General features: G+C 34.7%; 1 pseudogene; it reads right to left on the bottom strand.

Annotated features, from left to right (window-relative positions):
* Positions 1-20,454, bottom strand: part of LOC149572588 (uncharacterized) — a 52,638-nt pseudogene extending 32,184 nt beyond the window's left edge.
* Positions 20,455-20,973: the final 519 nt, after the last annotated feature.

Genomic DNA, 20,973 nt, shown 5'->3' with positions numbered 1-20,973 from the left:
AAGATTAATAGATGAGATATTCTTGATGAGAAAAAAAGAGATTGCTATAATCAAAAGTGGATTAATAAATTACAAAGATATCAATACTTATAAAAAGAGATTAAAACCCTGACAGGTAAAACCTAGGTTGCATGATAATAATTAATGAAAGAATTAATTATTAAATGCCCAAAGTTTAGCTTAAGTAAACTAGAGATAATAAGTGAGTGTTAAATATAGGCCTCTAAATCCCCACACACTTCAACATGATCATTATTTGTCAATAACATCCTAAAATTAAGATGAGGTTGTCCATTCGGTATGTCTGCACAAAGTGATATGTTGCCTTCTAACTAAATGGAGTTTTACTATTCACACTTAGAATTGATAGCTCAATACCCAGACTAAACTAGTATGAAGGATTTATGAATGCAAATGAAATCTAATCTATGTCTTTGATGTTTTTCAAATGCAAAGATTATGAATCAATCTAAATGATTTTCATATTAATCTAAGAACAACAGAAAGAAGGTTAAGCTAAATAAATGTAGTTTAGTCTAAATGATGAGCATATTAGACAAAAGATATTTGAATGCAAATCACTTGAGTGATCAATCCAATAGCAATTCGATACTCTTCATGTGCTTCCCTCCAAATGAGAGGTCAGGGGTCTCTTTTTATAAAATCTTGAACCTGATCAACAGTTAAGATTAAACTAGGTGTACGGTCCAAATTGAGTCCTCCAATTTTGATAGAGTTGAACGAGATGTAATAGGAGATAACATTGATCCAATCAAATATGTGCTCATAATTATTTTTCTAATTAATTAAATAATTAGTTTCAACAATTATGATGAGCATATTTGATTTAATAAATATATTTAATTCCTTTTTTCATATGAGATGAATTAGGAAAGCATATTGATGCATTCAAACATGACATCATAATAGAATATTCCAATTAATTAAATAATTAGTTTCAACACTTATGATATATATATTTAATTAAACCAATATATTTTAATTCCTTCTTTATGTGCATTAGCTAAAGGGGGTGGATTTAATTCAATTAAAGTACTTAGGACTTATAATTAAATTAATTAAATTAGGAGATTAATTTAGCTAATTTCAATCAATATTTAAGAATTAAATAAAGTATGTGGTTAATACAAATTAGTGATTTTCTACATTCGACACTTAGGTCAAGTAGAGATGATCAGAATTAGAAATACCTACTACAATAGAACTTAAATTTAATCAACAAAAAGATGTTGTAAGATTGAGGCACTGAAATTGGTTTAGAATACCAATATGCCAATTTAGGAGTATTACAATAAGCGACTTAATAATTAAATCAATATAATTTATTTAATAAGAAAAAATTTATTACTCTGACAATTTCTCTTTACTTTTTCTACCAAGCCACCTCTTACCAAGTTTCATTAAGGCACATTTTCATTGTTTCTTTCTTCTTTTTTTAATGATTTTTTTCAAAAATATTTCAAGCATTCTGAATTTGGATAATGCTCCTATTGGAAGGATAAACCATGATAAGCCAAGACCATGGAAAAGCATGCTCAAATATGCTAATAGAATGATGTAAGGGAGGTGATAGTAGGAAGAGTATATGGAGGATAAGATTTCATGCCTTGAAAAGCTATAAGGAGTATGTATAACACATAAGTGTAAGCTTGAAAGGATTCCATAATGGTAGGTGAAAAAGTGGGCAAGATCAATACCGACACACACCTTAAAGGGTGAAGAAATGACAAAGGGATAATCACAAAGGAAATACCTTGAGGTTTAGATGTATGAAGTGGTAGATTAATCTTGGAGGAAGATGGTGTGGAAGGATTTCAAATAGTTTTAGGAAGATGTTTGGAAGAAGATGAAGTGTAAGCCTTTGGAAGCTTGAACGTCAAATTTGATGTATTTTCAAGTTTCAAGTCTTCAAAATAAACTTGGGAAGCCATATAGCTTTTGAGTTTTCTTTTCGTGTGGATGCCTTAGAACACAGTTCTTCCATGATGGATTTAGGAACCCATATTCTTTGATTTCACTTTTTTAATAGTGGACCTTTGGGGTCTCTTGAATGTTTTTTCTTCCTTTGTACTCACATGTCGATTAGATGATACATAGTGATCTTCATTTATAAATGGGTTCTTGTGTTTATTCTTAAGTTGATCATTGAAGTTTCTTCCAAAAGACTTGGGACTTATGGAAGGATAAGGATGATATGGCTAGTTTGTATGGTTGAGTGGATGGATATTTTTCAAGGATGAATGTCCTTGTTGATCTTGAGGTACAATAAGAGAGCTAGGAGTGGAAAGTGTAGGACATGAAGGAACATAAGGTCCCAATATGGATGAAAGGTTTGAAGTCTTTAGCTTAGATGGATAAGGACCAAGGATGGATTTAGGAGAAGCGAAGGGACAGTGAGTAGGGATATCAACACCTTTCAAGTGAGAAAAGTGACCAAGGCCATCAATAGATTCATTAGTATCTTTAATAGAAGTAACTTCTTTGGTAAGAGCATTTGAAGCTTGAGAGTAATTTTGAAGTGAGCATGGAGAAGTAGAATAAGATGGGATGCTTTGATCTTTATAGGTAGCTTTGGATAGGATATGTGTAGTGACTTTCTCATGATTTTCAATAAGCTTAATTGAGATATTGGAAGTGATATCTGCATCAAACTTGGGAGGTGGATAAGAATTAGGATATGGAAAGGTGGCATCTTGAACAAGATGAAAGGGTGCTTGATCTTGATCTTAATTTATAACTTTATCATTTTTATAGTACTCTTGACATGGAGCCACTTCTATGGACAAAAGAACATATGGGATTTGCATGATAGGATCTTGAAGATGTAAAGAAGGACTACCAAAAGTGGGCATAGCAAGAATAGTATCACATGAAATTTGATGATCTTTAAGCTTAGTAGCATGGAAAAGGTTTGTAGCCAAGTAAATATTAGCTTGAGTTTCTTTTAGAGGCAGCCCTTGAGGATAGGCATAGTCAACGTGGAAAGCATTGTAGTGCCTCTCCCATTTGACTTTTGTGAGTCATCCTGATGGATGCAACCTTGTTGATTTCTCCTTGAGATGGGATCATGATTGTGATCATGAGTGGTCTACACCGTTGAGGTGTTTGGATTTATGTTTCTATATCAGTTGCTTTGATTATGCTTTTGACTGATCTATGAAATTATGATGTGATTTATGGTTCACTGAGATTTGTGCTAGTGGTTACCAGGATCGATGTGGTAACATGAGTTTGTTCCATGATTACCTTGAAATGTGTGCAAAGATTGCACTATGTACTATTACCATGCTACACTGGACTAGGTTCATGTAGCAGTGGTTAGTCATGTTTATGACTATGGTTGTTTATGTGTTTTAAGTGCCTTATTAATGTTGTTTAAACAATCATTATTAAATGCTTAAGTAATTAGAATGGATTTTTTGTGTTGGATTATTTGGTTATGTGTTGCGGACATTTACCTTGTTATATTTTGATCTGAGAGATATTTGTTACTCATGTTATGTTTACATTGGAGAGGACCTAAGGGTTAGATGTTATACTTTGGTTTCAGTATCATAGATGTTAGACTACTATGTTGTTCAGTTGATCATATTGCATGATGATACCATTTTGAGATAACAGTGTGTTTTATGATGATATCTAATTATCTAGTATTTGGACATACCTCTATTTATGTTAGGTGATGGATTTAATGCTATGGTTATTTACTTCATTCCTGCATTGTTATGCTTTATGCAAATGTGAGTGATGTAAATAGATAATTAAATAAATGGTTAAATTAGGTGATTTAATGCATTTATTGCTTTGGCTATGTTATTATATACAATTGTACTTGATCGTGTTATTTAGTGTGTAAGATTTATATCCCTGGCAGTGGCACATGGAGTTAGTGATTCAGCCATTCATATTTTACCAATGTCATCCTTGTATGGTCGACGCATCCTTATTTTAATTATTTTATTAAACCTTTCGATGATTATTAAATCCGAACTCATTTTCATTATGTGATTTGACCAGTGAGCATGTCTGTGCATTTAGAGGTTCGCATTTTCGTAAAGTTATTAAGGAAATTTATGTGTTTTTGGGTTTTTGGTCTTTTTAATTGATTTATTTTAATTTCTAGCAGCTTTTTCATAGATGAATTCCTATTTCTATGAATAGACTATTTTTGTTTGGGTTGATTCGGGGTTTAACTAGGTTGGCTAGTTAATTGCCCTAATCGATTATTTACTTGAAAAGTGAATAAATATCCAAAAAAGAATTTAATTCCTCACTTCTTACTTTTGAATTAGAAAGTTGGAGAGTAAAACCCAAAATCCTCTTCATGAGGATTCATTGCTTTATTTTTTGTGGGAGCTACGGGCATGGGATCATTGTGGGGTTGAGCTCATTGGATCCAGCTCAGGGAAATCTTGGATTGCTGCAATTTTCGGCCACTTCTGTCAGCATTTTATTTTATGGTTCAGATTCCCATTTTTCCCTTTTGGCTGTGAGGCAGGGCTTTCCCATTTTATTGTTTCTACTCTATTTTTGCTTCTATTTTTTGTATTCATTTGTTTGGAGGCTGAGAACTAGTGTTCCCCTCCGTTTCTATATGCTACTTCTACCCGATTGGGCGGGTATGAACATTTCCCTATTTTTCGGGATGAGGGTTTGGGATTTTGCACCGTTATGCTGCCATTTTTTAATATGGTGTTCAATTCCATCAATTTTTGGATTTTTTGAGTTTTTGTGCCCAAAGGTCAAATGGGTTTTAATTTCAAAGTTTTCCAAATTTTTGGGTTTTTACCTCATTTTGTGTATCGCCCTATTTTCTCGAGTTTTCTTGGCACAATGTGGGTTGTGGACCCTGATGATCCATTTGGATATCATTTAGACCACTATTGCACTTTTATGTTGCATTGGGATGAGTGTTGCATCTGTACTCCTGATATTGTGTTCAGTTGAATGATTTTATACCTGGTGTTATTGTGTCTTTTAGACCTTTGCTTTTGTTTCATGAGCGCTAGTATTCATGTAGAATCCATACTCTTAGATTGAGGCCGGTTGAGTGAGTTCATTATGGTTGGTATTGTTGCATCATTTGGATTCATGTGGAATCCATACTCTCGGATTGAGGCCGGTTGAGTGACTTTATGGTGTATGGTTCTATTGGCTTGGGATTCGTGTAGAATCTATCCTCTTAACTTGCTTTCGGTTGGGTGTTTTGTTTTACATTGTGTTCTCATCTTGTCCTTGTGTTTTGATCTTCATGATGGTGGTGTGCCACACATGAGTACATGCACGTACATTTTTTGGGTGACTTGCGAGGCCGGATCTTCCATGGTACTTTCAAAAGTTATGATCATTGGGTCAGGATGGGAGTATGCATGACCACGGGCACTTGTCGTAAGATGAGCATGGGTAGGGTAGGGTAGCATATGTAGGGGGCTTCTATCTCATAGCCTGGTGACCTCAGTCCCATAGGGTTGGCAAAGGATAGGAAGTTTTAAATAAGTGATAACTAAATAAAATGTGTGAATGGTAATAAGACTTAAGATAATAAAATGTTGTGTCGGGCCATTCCATTGAGGGATGCTAAATCCGGACAATCTAAGCTTGGGCTTTTTGATGCCAAGCAACTCTCCATGATGTCAGCCCCTACTTAGTAGCCTTTTGAGTCTCTAACTAGGACCTGTACTCCTTGCATTGTCTTAGGTTCTTGGTTGCAGCCATCATATTGTCTGGCGTGAGTGTTAGCCATGGAAGTTGTGCTTTATGTGTGTTTGTGGTTGGATCATTATCTCCATGAGCATAGTGAGTGTGGGCCTACAAGTTCCACATGGTTGGGAGGTGTAGCTACCTTCACTAGTGCTAGGGACTGGTGTACAGAGATGATCTTTTGTCCTAGTATGACCGTTGCTAGATGTTTTCACTTGGTACTTTGGGTTCCATAGTATTCTTTCTTGTGATTTATGCTTTCATTAGAATGCTTTGATGTCATGTTTAGATGATGTTAGTTTATTTGACACATTCCCATATTATGATGTTTAGCATATGATTAGATGACGTGAATTGCTATAGTAGCATATCTATTGCTTATTGATGTTTAGCATGTGATAGGTGATGTTATCTATTGTAGGATTATCTTATGCTTTTCTACTAGCATGTTAGATTCTGTATGCTTATATTGTTGCATGTTTTAGTAGTGACGTCCCTATTACGACAGTACTGATGATCTGATCGATGGCTTGGGATATTACGCATGGGGGATGACTAAGATCCATGATGGTCTTATGATGCTATTGATGGTTGGGAGGAACCACATACTTAATTTGGTTGTTTTTTTATTGTGATGTTATTTCTATACATTACAATGTTGCTTTTGTTCACTGCGATGTTTATTTTAGTACATTCTTTTTCGCTGTAGTTTTAGATGGTAGATGTATCTCCTTCTTGATCTTGGCTTCTTGTTGGTTATGCACTCAAGCGTTCGCTCCTTGATCTATGTGGATCCAATACGCCCTAGTGTGGAGGTTCTGAACTCAATTTTTCTCTAGTTTTCCCCTTTTTTGTTTTTCTTAAGTATTTTTGTGTTTCTATGGGCAACATTTTATCACCATGGTGCAACATAAAAATGTATCGCACGCCCATAGAAGCTATGTCGTATGATGCCAGAAAGTATCGCATGCCTCTTGGAGGAATGTCATGCGATACTGGAAAGTATCGCACCTCCTTTGGAGAAATGTCATATGATACCCTGAAAGTATCGCTCAAACTCTGAAAGTGTTGCCCTCCTTCTTTAGAAATGTCACGTGATACTTTTTAGTGTTGTATTAAAGTATCGCACGGGTTTTGTAAAAACCTATTTGGTCTAGTAGTGGGCACTTTTTGATTTGATCCAAACTTTTTGAGAGTTGTTTTGGATACCCTTTTTGGTGTTCTTCGACTCTGTTTGTTGCTTTTTGGATTTAGGTTGTTTTCTTTCAATTCCTTTTTGCGTGTTTCTATTGTAGTCCTTTGGGATTTAAAATATTAAGTTGACAAATATTTAATTCCTTATACTTAAGATGTATTTTAATATATGCGATGAATCTTTTGAGATAGGTTTCAGACCTCTTGGAGATAAGATAAAGATTCTAGGAAATTTCAAGGCTTCAAAAATCCAGACTTAGCCAATTTTTAGGGCTTCAGGATTTCAGGCTTAGCCAAATTTTAGGATTCTACATTTTACCCCAGCTTGGTGTTTTGTTGATGAGTGGTCATCTCTTTGAGCCCTCATCATGTGCATGGTCATTGTTGGCTTTTGTTTGCTTGTGTAAGTTTGGTAGTGGCGTTTGGAGATTCGTTGATTGTCGGGATTGTGGTGAAGTCTTTCATTGCGATCGTTGTGATCCCTGTATGATGTTGTCATGTGCATTCATACAAGTAAAAATAAATAAATAAATCTTGGCTTGTATTTCATCCTTGTTCCCAAGGAACTCCAGGCAGGGCATTGCAAGCATTATGTTTTTTATTTGATGGAGCCATGTTGGGAAGCTTTGAAGTTTTAAGAGGTTCATTGGTATTGGAAGAAGTAGGGGTGTCAAGGAGACCATCACGAGACATAGGTTCATCAATATGATCTTGCTCAAGATAAGTATCCTCATCACATGAGTCATTAGAGGTAGCAACAATCCCATCATCAATAAGATCTTGGACTTTATGTTTTAGATCAATGCAATCTAAATTACTATGCTCATTATGTCAATGATAAGTGTAATAGATATCCAAGAATAGGTTTCCATATGAGCTAGACTTGGGGAAATTTGATAAGCTCATTAGGAAGGAGTGTTGGAAAATGGCTTCATAAGAATCCTCCAAGAAAGTAAAAGTCCTCTCAAAATTATGTATAGAATAATTTTTTTGCTTCTCAAGTGAATAACATGCATCCGTGTCTTCATCATATTGGTCAAAGATAGAGTTGTCATGAAATTTTGGCATAGGCTCAAAGGAGGCATCACTTACTTATTTTGTAAGGAGGTCTTTGTATCTAGAAGATGAAAATAGTTGATGTCTTTGAGTATAATAGTTAGGCCTTGAAGAAGATAACTCATTTTCATGTAAAGGTCTTAAGAAAGATTCATGTGAGCATGTGATTATTTCCTCTAACATTTTCTCAAGTTTAGACTTCATTTCTATCACGCGCTTATTGAGATGAAGGTAAGAAAGATCATCTATATCTTCTAGTTCTTTGTATGGAGCGTATAGATCTTGAAACTCTTTAATGAAATAGAATAACTCATAATCATCTAGACTTGGATGAGGTTTGTTACCACAAGGTTTGAATGCCATAGTGGTAGATAGAAAATCAAGCATGAAGGAGAATTGAGGAATCTAATAAGATGACATAAGATAGCTTGATGTCCAAAATAGAGAGGTAGATTTTTCACTTGTCAAAGAGAGGCATAAATAAATGAGTGACTTGTAAAGAAAAGTGTCCAAGCAGCTTACAATAGTAGCGACTCAATCCAAGAACTAGGGAAAAAGCCCAAATAGAAAAGCAGATAAAGAAAGAGAGATTACAAGTGAATAACTTTCCCAATCAAAGAGTTTAGTCAATAAATCAAGATAACCTTTCAAAAAAAAGTTGGTCCTAGTAAGATGACATAGACCATGCAGATGGAAACTAACAAGAGTGTTAAGACCAAGAGCCATTTTAAGCAAGTTCAAACACTAGATACATAGCAAGAAAAGTCAAATGATGAAACTCCTAATAAGAAACATAGTAAAAATGTTTTGACTTGGTTGAAAAAATTTAACAATAGTGGATAACATATAAAGTTTGATGTTAAAAGGAAAGTTTTTTTGAAGAAAGATAGTGACACATAGAGTAATCTTCAAGCAATCAAGAAAGAGACAAAGCAAACATCTATGAAACAAGCATATGTGAGGTCTCAAAAGGAAAGCCCTAGAACTACCATAAGTGTATGTTCAAATGATTTCCATGGGTCTAGAACAAATGAAGACACATAAAGAACATTATACCTAAAGGACACCACTCATTACTCAATACCTTGGCCCACAACTCAATGCTCCCTTGCCTTACACAAAGTGGTTGCCCACAATAGATATCTGATTTGTCATAGATGGATTACCTACATATAAAGAACACCTATGTTGAGTCAAATCTTGAATGATTAGGGTACTCCACTCAAATTGATCCTTGCACAAAGATATTGAGTGGAAAAATAGGGTGGCCTCTGAGCCTGGAGTGTCTAGTAAGGGTCCCATTCATAACACTCTTGCACTTGATTTTAGGACACCTTATCATATGATAAGTAACAAACCTCGTGACCACAAGAGTACCATAAGTATTCCCACCTAGTGATTTCCTCATAGTCACAATCCCAGAAGTACTCTCCCTAGATTAAGAAAAACGCTATGCCTCCCAAGGATTTTTTCTTATTCAAGGGGCTTGTGATTATAGTGGGCCTAGTTAGCTAGGTTTTTCTTGTTCCCACTTTGGGTCATTCCAATTGGTATCTTTCCATCAATAGCAAACCCTATAAAGTAAAAATCTCACTAATGAGATTGACAAAATAGATCCATGCCAAATAGGTCAAGATTTATGATTCACCTTATAAGGTGAAAATCATAGTCTCCTATTCCTTGGTGCTTACCCCAAACATGCCAAAAAGATCAATTAAAACCACTAAAAAGTAGAGTATCCCACTCACTTTCTTTGATCCAATGAAGGGTCAAGATTTTTGATTCACTGAAAGGGTGAAGAGAACACTCTCCTACCAAAAAAGGACCCCTACTCATGAGTTTTATGTGCCTAATAAAAAGAAATAAGTAATCTAATGTTGCACTTGAAAATAAAAAAGACAGATAAAAAACTCATTTGTTTGTTTTGCTTGGGCAACCCTGCAAACACGTTAGTAGCCCTTTTATCTTTGACAAGTGTTCTTTTTTTTTTTTTGGAAAGCAAGTGTAAAAAATTTATAAAACAAGAAGGCTAGGGCATAAGAATTAAGTAAAACCTACAACACAAAGTGGTTATTTGCCTAAAAAATCCAAGTTGTCTTCCAATCAAGTGTCTGCAAAAAAAGTGCAAATCAATCACAAATGCTCTCTTCTTTATTTTTTTCTTTTGACCTAGTTGAAAAGATCTAATTTGTTTTCTATTATTTCATTTCTAAAAATATAAATGCAAAGAAGAGACTCATGCTAAAAATCAAAAAACTTTTCGAAAATACAATAAATTTAGCAATATCTCTTAATTTGTGCCCTAGGGATCCATTTCTCCAAAATAAACCACTTTTTGAAAATCAAGTTATTGATCCATAATATGACCTCAAAATTCAAAAAAAAAAAGATCCAACCCCTTATAGGATTTAGAAACTTTTCCAAAAATGTAAAATTTTCTGAAAAAAAATTATTATTTTCCTTCAAAATCAATCTTTTATAAAATAAATAATAAAGAAAACTTTATAATGGGTGCAAATCAGCTCACATACATCTAAAAATTTACTAAGACATCTCAAATCCATCCCCAACCTACAAAATATATTTCAGATCTGAACACTAAGTAGTTTGGAAGATATGATCAAATCTTTCAAAAACTAGTATTTTAGCCTTGAAATCAATTTGCACAAAGCTTAGCCTTAAAACCAAAGTGAGAACCCTACCAAAATAATTGATTGAATCCATTAAGTGACTATAAAAAACAAGAAATGAGCATACAAATAAATTGTAAGCAAGAAAATTGAGCTAGAAATGTGGTTCTAGCCCCATGGTGGGCACCAAAAAAGTTTGTACAAAAAGTGTTACACTTCTATAAACCATTATTATTGAGAATAACTATGAAAGAGGTCATGTCAAGAGGTGGCTTATAGCTCTCTATCTATGATGTGCAAAGGTGCAAATAGTGAAATGGCATCTTTCAAATTAACCAAAACTATACAACCCTTGCAAGGTGCACCATAGAACGAGAGATTCAAAGAGTAGAGGCAATGAGTGTCAATATCCAAGAATCCTCAAATGGGTATGAAATACAACTGAAAAATAAGATAAATGGAGTTCAATATGCAAGCTAACCTAACAAGAATGAGGATTACAAGCCTTTCTACTTAAACTCTTGGAGCTATTCCAAAGCACAAAGAAAATTAAATTAAGAATGTCATAATGTAATTAGAATGAGAGCTAAGCTAAAATGCAAGAGTGCAAGAATGCTCCAAGTCTTCAAAGATCCAAAGTCACTAAGAAAACTTGCAGCATAACATTATCATGAGAGTCTAATATATGAGGAGAGAGCTCTCCTTTTAAAGATAAATGGATGGTAGGGATTAAGAGGCATAATCAAGGGAGGAGAATGCATCTTGAGTGATTCATGTGCACAAGCATCTCTACCAATCACAATCAACAATTGAGTTTTGAGAGGGAAATACAAGTGTGGAGGAGAATTAAAGTTATTTAAAAAAATAGAAGATTCCTCTCACATAGAAAGTTGTGCATTCATTTGTACACAAAAATGTCTTTTTCTCTTATTTTAAAAATATGAATAATGTTTTATTTGTGCACACTTAGGATAAGGGAATTTTGGGGACTTTATTTAATTAAAAGGGAGCATTTTCTTTTAATTAAATAAGAGACTTAGGGTATAGTAGTCAAACCATAGGTTATAATCAAATAAATAGATAATTAATGATTTGATCAAGAATTAGTGATAGATAAATCATGCAAAATTGTTAGAAAGGGGGCTAATAGTCTAGATGATGATATTTGGGTGATTACATTTGCTCCTCTTTGACTAATGTGTGATCAATCTAGGAACACATTACATCAAAGAATGGGGATAACAAGAAACTAGTAGATAGTGAGATCTGACTCTAATGAACAAAGCACAGTGAAATAGAAAATCCTAGATGCTCAATCTGTTAGCAGAAGTATTGAGAATCAGGAGAGAAATAAATAGTATCAATACTTGAGACAAGCATTGATATGCCAAGTATCCAAAACAAGCATATGAATCAAGAGAAAATGGGAAGGTCAAGCATATGCTCCTAAGAAAGAGATAGCCATAGTAGAAAAGCAATTTGCAACAATTTGGAATATCTCATATAGTTTAAGTAGAAAATAGAGCTAGAAACTTGGTTCTTGTCCCATGGTGGGCACCAAAAATGTGTGTACAAAAAGTATCACACTTCTATAAACCATTATTCTTGAGAATACCCATAAATGAGAGCATGTCAAAGGCAGCTTATAGCTCTCTATCTATGACATGCAAAGGTGCAAATAGTGAAATGATGGCTCTCAAATGAACCAAAGCTATGCAACCCTTGCAAGGTGCACCATAGAACGAGAGATTCAAAGAGTAGATGCAATGAGTTCCAATATACAAGAATCCTCAAATGGGTATGTAATGCAAATGCAAAATAAGGTAAATGGAGTGCAAGATGCAAGCTAAGATAACAAGAATGAGGATTACAAGACTTTCTACTTAAACTATGTGAGCTATTCTAAAGCATAAAGAAAGCTAAGATAAGAATGCCATAATGCAAGTAGAGTAAAATACAAGAGTGCAAGAATGCTCCAAGTCTTCAAATCTCCAAAGTCACAAAGAAAACCAATCACAATCAATAGTTGACTTTTGAGAGGAAAGGAAATGTGTGGAGGAGAATTAAAATTATTTTAAAAATAGAAGATTCCTCTCACATAGAAAGTTGTACATTCATGTGTAGACAATACATTAGTAAATTCCAACTGGCACTCTAGTTCTATTTTAGTTAATTCCAATCATCCATCATAATTTTGGAGTATTTTCTTACATTAGTTATAGTCTCATCTACTAACTAGAGGGGAGATATCAGTTTAATCTTCACTATAATTTATTTTTCAAACAATGAATTCAATATTGTATAAGTCAAGAATCATTTTACAATATTTTATTTAATTTTTCATGAAATGAGAAACCAATTTCTTCAAAGCTTTGTTCTTTGCATGCTTTAATTTTTTTAATATAAGTACAGTTTTTATTTTTCTTTCTAGATGTGGGATGTTATAGAAAAATTCTACATTTTGGCCATTCATTCCACATTACTTATTTTTAATTTATAACCTCTTTCCCCTTACCCTTTAAGAACTTAAAAACCAAACTTTCTTAATTTTCTAATTGGATTTTGGTCATTCATTCCATTTTTGTGGGGTTAAATTCTATAGGTTGTGTGATTTATAGGCCTTATTTGTAGGACAGTTTAGATTTATTTCCATTTTCATTTGTATATTTAACCTCTATTTCTTTTCAAGAACTTAGGGTTGGTTTGGTTTGTGGAATTGTAGAAATTAGGATTTCTACAAATCTCGATTTTGCCAAATCAAGGTTTTACAAATCTTCATTCCTATTTTTGGAATTTTACTTGAACTATTTGTTTCACTCAAAAGATGAGTGTGAAGACACAATTTTATACAAAGTTGTAGGAAGACTCCAAAAATTGGACCAAGGGTGAAAACTCACATCAAGAAAAGATTATACTTAAGATTGTTAAAAAACTCCTTTGTGACAGTGATGTGAAAGAGTTTTTAGAGTTTTTTTGTGAATTTGGAAAGGAAGTTGCCAAAATAGTCTAGTATGTTGTGGTTGAAAACATGGCTCAAAAATATTCTACATTCTATGCTCCAAATTATATCATAAAGTGGTGATGCATTCTAATCCATCTCTAACATTCCTGCTTCGCAATGCCTACCCTATTTTATGAGGAACTCAAAAAGAATTTTCAAAGGACCTCAAAGTAGTAGCAAAAGAGGTGAATGGTAATTTCAACCAGTTTGATGAAATTTTATGTGAGCATTGGTTCCCAATGTTTAGCTTTAAAGACAAGCTTGATGTTTTAAGCATCCATCTTCTTTAGGTGGCAAAGAATGGAGACTTAAAAGTGGTAAAATGACTCTTGGAGAGTGGTGTACAAACCTTTATAGCAAGTAATGATGAGAATGATTCTCTAGACTAGGGGGCAATGGGTGTCAAGCACCAAACTGGACTCCACAACATTATGTTGCTTTCAATGGCGACCACAAAATGTGTTCACTCCTCATCTACCACAATGCAAGCTTAATAGCTAGAGATGTGTAACCAGGTTTTGAATAATTCTAGGTATTTTGAGGAAGTATAGAAACCTAGTTTTGAGGCAAAATTAGAATTCAAAAATTCTAATTCCATTTTTCTATTTTGACACAAACGCCCCCATCTTTCAAAACTGGTTTTTGCAAAAGCCAGTTCTAGTCTAATTCCATGAACCAAATGAATCCTTAGAGTCCAAGCTATAATTTGACTACTCATTCCAAAATTATTTTTATTAAAAGGTTTTCATGTAATCTTTTACAAGTTGAGAACTCAAAAGCCAACCAATTGGGTTTTTAATTAATTTTTTACCATTCAATTCCAAATCAAATTTTATCCTATTCTAAATAGAGATTTATTTGGACCTTTCTAAAAATGGATAAAATATTTCAAATTTTTTGAGATGCCCCCAAATATCTAAGGATAACCAATAATGATTGTAGAAAATTTTTCACATGTTAAGCTCCCAAATGGTACATAAGAATTCCACCATTTTGTTATGGTTTTTTTCATATGTGACTTGATTTCTAATAGGGGAAGATCACCAATACTTGTTGTAGCTAACTTCATACACCCCAAGCTTGTAAAGGACACACAAATTTTAATGATTTCAGTTTCCATGGGTTTCAATTTAACCTATTATTCTCACTCAATGTGTAAGACTCATTATTTATGCAATAGTAAAAAGATAAAAATAATCTCAAAGTGGCCTACTAAACATATTCTCTATTGTCTCATTAGATCTGTTCGCTTTTTCAACCCATTTTTTTTTACTAAAATAATCTAATAATTATATATCAATATCTCAATAATTGTCTCTTATTAATACCATGAAAATTGTATAATTGATCTAACTATATTAATTGAATAGACCTTTAATCTAGAAAGTCTAATGAACTTCAAAGAAAAATTGAAAACAAAATTGTAAAATTAGCTATGGAAATGGTAGGCATAATGAGCATGGGTATGATAGTGAAAAAGAATCCATGATTATCTTGTGTGTATTGAATGACACAAAGACCTTTCAATTACCCAATAAATTGACAATAAATATTACCACTACCTACACTGTCAGACCCTTCCACAAGAATGAAATAACTTTAATTCTCCTCCAAACTACCTTCCAAATTAGTAATGAGAATTTTGACATGCTCATTTTGAGGCTTTGAGAATTTTATAGCTTTGATCTATTATATTCCTAAGGGTTCTCTCAATACTATTCACTTTATTGTTTTGCTCCAACACCTAGGCCCCTAGTCTGGAGAAAGTAGCCATGTTAATTATAGAGCCCATAAGAGGTTTGTCCCACTCGACAACATCCTAGAGATTGTCACCATCAATTCTTGCTTCCACTAATCCCATATTTTCTTTCAAGTCCATGACCAACTAATGAAACAACCACTTATTGGACCTAAAATTATCCAAAATATTATTCTTGGCATTGTTTAGTAAGTCCATGTTCCCCTCCATGTTCTTGTCACTAAGAATGATCATAGAAGGATCGATGAATTCTTGGAGATCTACTTTACCTAGTTCCATCTCTCCAACCTTTAGGTCAATTTTCTCCCTTACAATCCCTAGCCTCACCATATCCATACTCATATTTTTCTAGGCCAATTTTCTACCTTTTGAAGGTACAGGGACTTCAACAAAAACCTTAGCCTTAACAGTCTAGGTGGACTCATAATCAATGTCATGTTCCTCTAGAGAGGAGGCATCCCCATACTATTCCTTAATTAAATTTAGTAGGGAAATCAATATTGGCCTACCCTTTAATCACCTTTACTCATTTTCTATTTCTTCTTGGTTAACTTGGTAATCTTGCTGGTACCCTCTTTCTGAATATCCATGTCCATTTCATCATCATCATCCTCATACTCATTAGATGAGACAACAACCTTGGCTTGTTTCTTGGGCATAGGGGTCCTGCCATACTTCAGGGTCTGCATTACCTTCCTCTTCTTGTCCACCCCCTTTCCTTTATTTTTCTTACTTTAGCCAACATCCTTAGTACTAGTATCTATAGACTCCTCTTTATACAAATCCTCATCTAATTCCACCACTTCCTTTTTCTGGAAAAAAAATTCTTCTTCGGAGTTTTAATCGGGGTTTTATAGAAAAAACCCTTCCCCTTCCCCTTGGCTTTTGGCATCATCTTCTCATCCTCTAAATGTAAACCTTCACCATCTTCAATGTTAGATAGGCCTCAAGACTCCTCTGACTCACTATCTTCAACATCCTCTGTCTCTTTAACCTTGAGGAAATTTTCAACAATATGGACTTTAATGTACTCATAAATACACAACATTAAGCCCTAATGGAGTGAAGGGTTAGCCAAATTTCTCTCCCTTACCCTATTAATACTAGTAGACATAGTGTTAGAATGTTCAAAATGGGAAGAGTACTTCTGAGAGGGGGGTGTGAATCAGAAGTAACCAATTTTTATCCTTTCAAACCCTTATTAACTCATAACTGAAAGCAATGTACATGCATGTAAACATATAAGAAAACATGAAATGAAAACATGCATCAACACATAACACAAAGATTTGGTAACCCATAAACCCTCAAGGAATAAGAAGGTAAAACTGGGGTGGGGATGACACCCACAAAAATCACTACAATAATCAATGTTCAACCACTTATGATGGTCTGCCCTGTGAAAGGCTTGCCTTGTTAAAGACTTTACACTATGTCAATAGTGACCTGGTTAAAGGATTTACAAACACTTACATGAAGTGTCACCCTCTTAAAGGATTTACAATAGGTTGTTAAACCCATCTAATAAATAGGATTTTCAAGACCTTCTCCAAAGGTTCTCCTACCTAGTTCTTAAGCTAACCTATCAACATAGGATTTTAGCATCTAATAAAATTGTGAGAGAGTATTAGAACATTTGACCTGATTGAATGCAATCTCAAATTGTTGGGTTCAGGCACTAGATCTTCTCTTCTCATTCTAATCCTTGCTTGATCTGATCTCTGTATATATTCCTTTTTCCTTGTCCTATTCTGATCAACTTGATATGAAATTGTTGCTTTGCTCCACTAAGTCTTTCCTTTTTCTTACTGAAATTTGACTATATTCTCCCCTTACACTATTCTCTTTCACTCATGTAATGATGCATTTGACCTCCTTATAAAGAATGAAAAGACTTATGGTTAGGTATGGATCTATGATCCATATTAAATCTCAAATTCCTGCTCAAATCCTTGGATTTTTCTCATTGGTTGCATGTCTTCTCCATTTTTTTGATTGGTTTCATGTAGATTGCATAGGGAATGTAAATGATTCATCCTTATCCTTTTTCTCCTTCAAAATTTCTCTAGGTCGGCTCCAAAAATGGTTTACATCTTAGTTTGTGAAAGCACAAACTCTTATGTTCATCCTAAGTTGCTTGGCACTCATTACATTATTGATGCTCAGCATGAACTGATTCCTGGATTGCTCGACATCTATTACTTTCTTGGTTTCTCAACACCTATTAAACATTGTATTTCTTGGCACATGTATATTCTGCATTGCTCGGCACATGAACATTTCTGAATTACTTGGCACACACTACATTCAAACTTGCTCGGCACCAACTGTGGCTTGGCACCTATTGAAATTCTGGCTCGGCATACATTGTGTACTCACCATGTATAGTGAAAAATGCTTAAGTGTGTTGACACTCAATTGTCAAGACTATTCTTTTGATCAACAATCTCCACCTTTGACATGAGTGTCAAAAACACTTAACTAAGCATTTATGAACTTGATCTTATTGAGTACATACTTTATTTGCTTGGTATTCATGAAAAATTTCAAAAATATTGTGAGTAACAATATACCTTATGACTCCCTTTGAGTTGATTATGCCTTGTCCATTCTTGAAACTGAAATTTTGTGTCAATGTGCCTGATTCTCTCTATCCTTTGTCTTGTTTCTACATTCTAAGCCTGTGTGTTGTATTTGATCTTCAAAATTTTGCATCTTCCCCCTTCTCCTTTATTATTAGTCTCCTCTTTTTGGCTATTTACAAACTTTCCACATTATTCTCAAAAAGAAAAAAAAATGTAATAAAAAATGGTTCTAAATTTGGTATTCTCCCATAGCATCTGCATATATACATATTTCCCTTTATACATATATCTCCCCCTTACTTTATCTCCCTCTTTCTGACACTGATGTTAAAGGGTTCTATGGAGTAATACCATGCTTAGCCAAAAATTTGCTATTTACCTCCAGGAGTATCTTCAGAGCTGTATCCCAATTTTCTAGTGCAATGTCCAATGACTTATACTGAATGGAAACCTCTACTGCTAGATGTACAAGTCCATATGAGGTAGATGTTGGAGTTGATGAAATCCAACTCTGAAGATGCCCAAGATCACCTGTATGCAATAACTTGTGAAAGGGAAGCCAAGGAAGGAAGAGCGTGGAGCAAGGGAAAAACCCTAAACGGACATGAGAGAGAAAATATGAAAAACAATGAAATTGTATTTACAATGAGAATGGAATAAGATGTTGAAATACAATGAGGGAGCTCGAATATAAAGAGCTTAAGGAATCTCCTAGAACAAGCTAAAAGATGCTAGGAGATAAGTGTGACAACTAAGCATACATCCACATTAGGTGGAAAGTCTTTGAATCAAGGTGAGAGGATAAATATGACTTAGGAGAGAACAAACTCCCGTATTGTCAACACCTTATAACAAACTCCTAGACTACAACTAATAAATGAAATGCATTTACCTAAGTAAGCTTAAGTAAATAGAATAAATAATTAATAATTAATTATTTACTCTAACACCCCCCCTTAAGTGCAACTTAGGAAAATTCCTTAAGCTCACAAAACTAAGAAATACAAAAATGCAGAAATGGGTCCCAACAATAAGGCCATGTTAGGTACCCATGTACAAATGCAAAAGATGCAACCTCTAAAAATGAGGAAAGAGAGAAAACCACTTGGGAAAAGCCCTCCCCCAAAAAAAAGGTAAGAACCTAGTGAAGAACTGAAGAAGCCTCCAACTAGGGGAATGTCCCCTAAAATAGGAACAAGGAGTGATCAAGAAGAACATCACTAAAGCATGAAGAAGTCACAAAAACTCTGTCATCAGAAGAAAGAAACTACTAATCTGAAGAACCTCCATGGAAGAAGAAGAAATGAACCGAGTGTTTCTATATGGTAGATGATCCATCTCACCGAAATGCATAGATAGCCAGCCACTGCAATCGCCTTGTATATAGGATCAACCACTGAATACATAGTTCACACTATCAAACCATCAAACCACAGATGCATTAGAACAACAACATAACCCCCCCTTAATGCAGACGGGGTAAGATGATAGGCAACTGAGAAGATGGGCCAAAGTCTCATGCAAATGAACCAAGAACGAAAAGAGAGGAAGAGGTACAAACACCTATAAAGACACGATCACAACGACGTTGCATGGGGCTAATGTCATGGAAGGGACACTCACTTGACAAAGGGAGAAGGCCTAAAAATAGAAAACAACTATCCCCCCATGGTGCTTTATAAAAATAGTGCATGTACAACTGACTCAAAACAATGTTCATGAACTTGAAATGCAAAAGTGACACTTCATCTTAGTGCATATACAAAAGAGCTTACAAGTGATAGCTACAATGATCATAATAAGAAAAAAGCTGACAAAAAAAGAAAGTATAGCCTAAAACAAAAGAAACCATGCTAGGAAAATGATCCTCAGACCTAAAACACCCAAGATATCCACCATAGAGCAAAAATGCCAAAAACATGATAGAAAGAGCATGGGCTAGAATCTAAGGAAAAGGACCACATTTCTAAAAAGGTGAAAAAAACCATCTTTCCAAAAATATAATGTTTTCAAAAAATTGACATGGGACACAAAAGATATGCATGTCGGAGTTAAAAACATAACTTCAAACTTCAACTGAAAAAATAGGCAATAAAACTACATCAAAACTTGAAAATACCTACACCAATGTCTCTGTCTTAGAACCAGCTTTTCTGCACTTCTTTCGGATTGGAAAAATACCCCTATATGCTCAAGTTATGGCTAAAAAATTGAAGGTAGGTCAAAAAGACCTAGGAGAGGTGCAAGAAGGATGATGATGTAGGATGATGTCATGCTAATGTCAGCATTTCACTAGCTTAAATTTGATTTCCAGTCAACCATCGTAGAAAAAAATATCACTCCCACAGCTGCTGACTGGGCTACAAAAGTGCTAGTGACAAGGTAGGCAGTGCTAACTGGGTGCAATGGCTATAGGGGTAGTAGAACTGTAGAAGTCTGCCGGTGGAGCGGAGAAAGACGGGGGCTCTGCCCAGCTGTGGCAGCTGGTGGGTGGCCCGTTGGTGGCATTTGCTCAACAGTGAAGGAGGGAGGCACAACCGGTTGAGGCAAGGTGCGGGTTGCGCACGGGTGGCCCCACAATGGCCGTTGGACAATGCTGCAGTGGTGCACTCTGCATTGCAATTTTTTAATTTTTTTTCATGTCGAATTGTTTATATGACCATACAGAAAGGCTTGCAACCAAAAATTTTTTGCCTCCCAGAGCTCTATCTCCAAAATCAACAAGTTTTATATGAATCCTGATTGCAAATGGCCTTCTGGATCTAATATCACCATCCATTTGTGTCCAATATGCTTTGAAAATTTGTTGTTCCCTTGATTTGAAGAAAAAATGCACAAACAAACTCGAGTTTGTGACTTCAAATCACGGCTTCAAAAATCCTTCAATGAAGCAATAGCAAGAAGGCTTTGATACCATGTTAGAGTTGATGAAATCCAACTTTGAAGATGCTCAAGATCACTTGCATGAAATAACCTATCAAAGGGAAGCCAAGGAAGGAAGAGCGTGGAGCAAGGGAAAAACCCTAA

The sequence above is a fragment of the Cupressus sempervirens genome, chromosome 2, assembly GCF_028749045.1.
Source record: "Cupressus sempervirens isolate cs-2001-9-10 chromosome 2, ASM2874904v1, whole genome shotgun sequence".
In the NCBI taxonomy this organism is placed as follows: domain Eukaryota; kingdom Viridiplantae; phylum Streptophyta; class Pinopsida; order Cupressales; family Cupressaceae; genus Cupressus; species Cupressus sempervirens.
The sequence above is the reverse complement of the archived record's forward strand: the minus strand, read 5'-3'. Positions and strand labels throughout refer to the sequence as shown.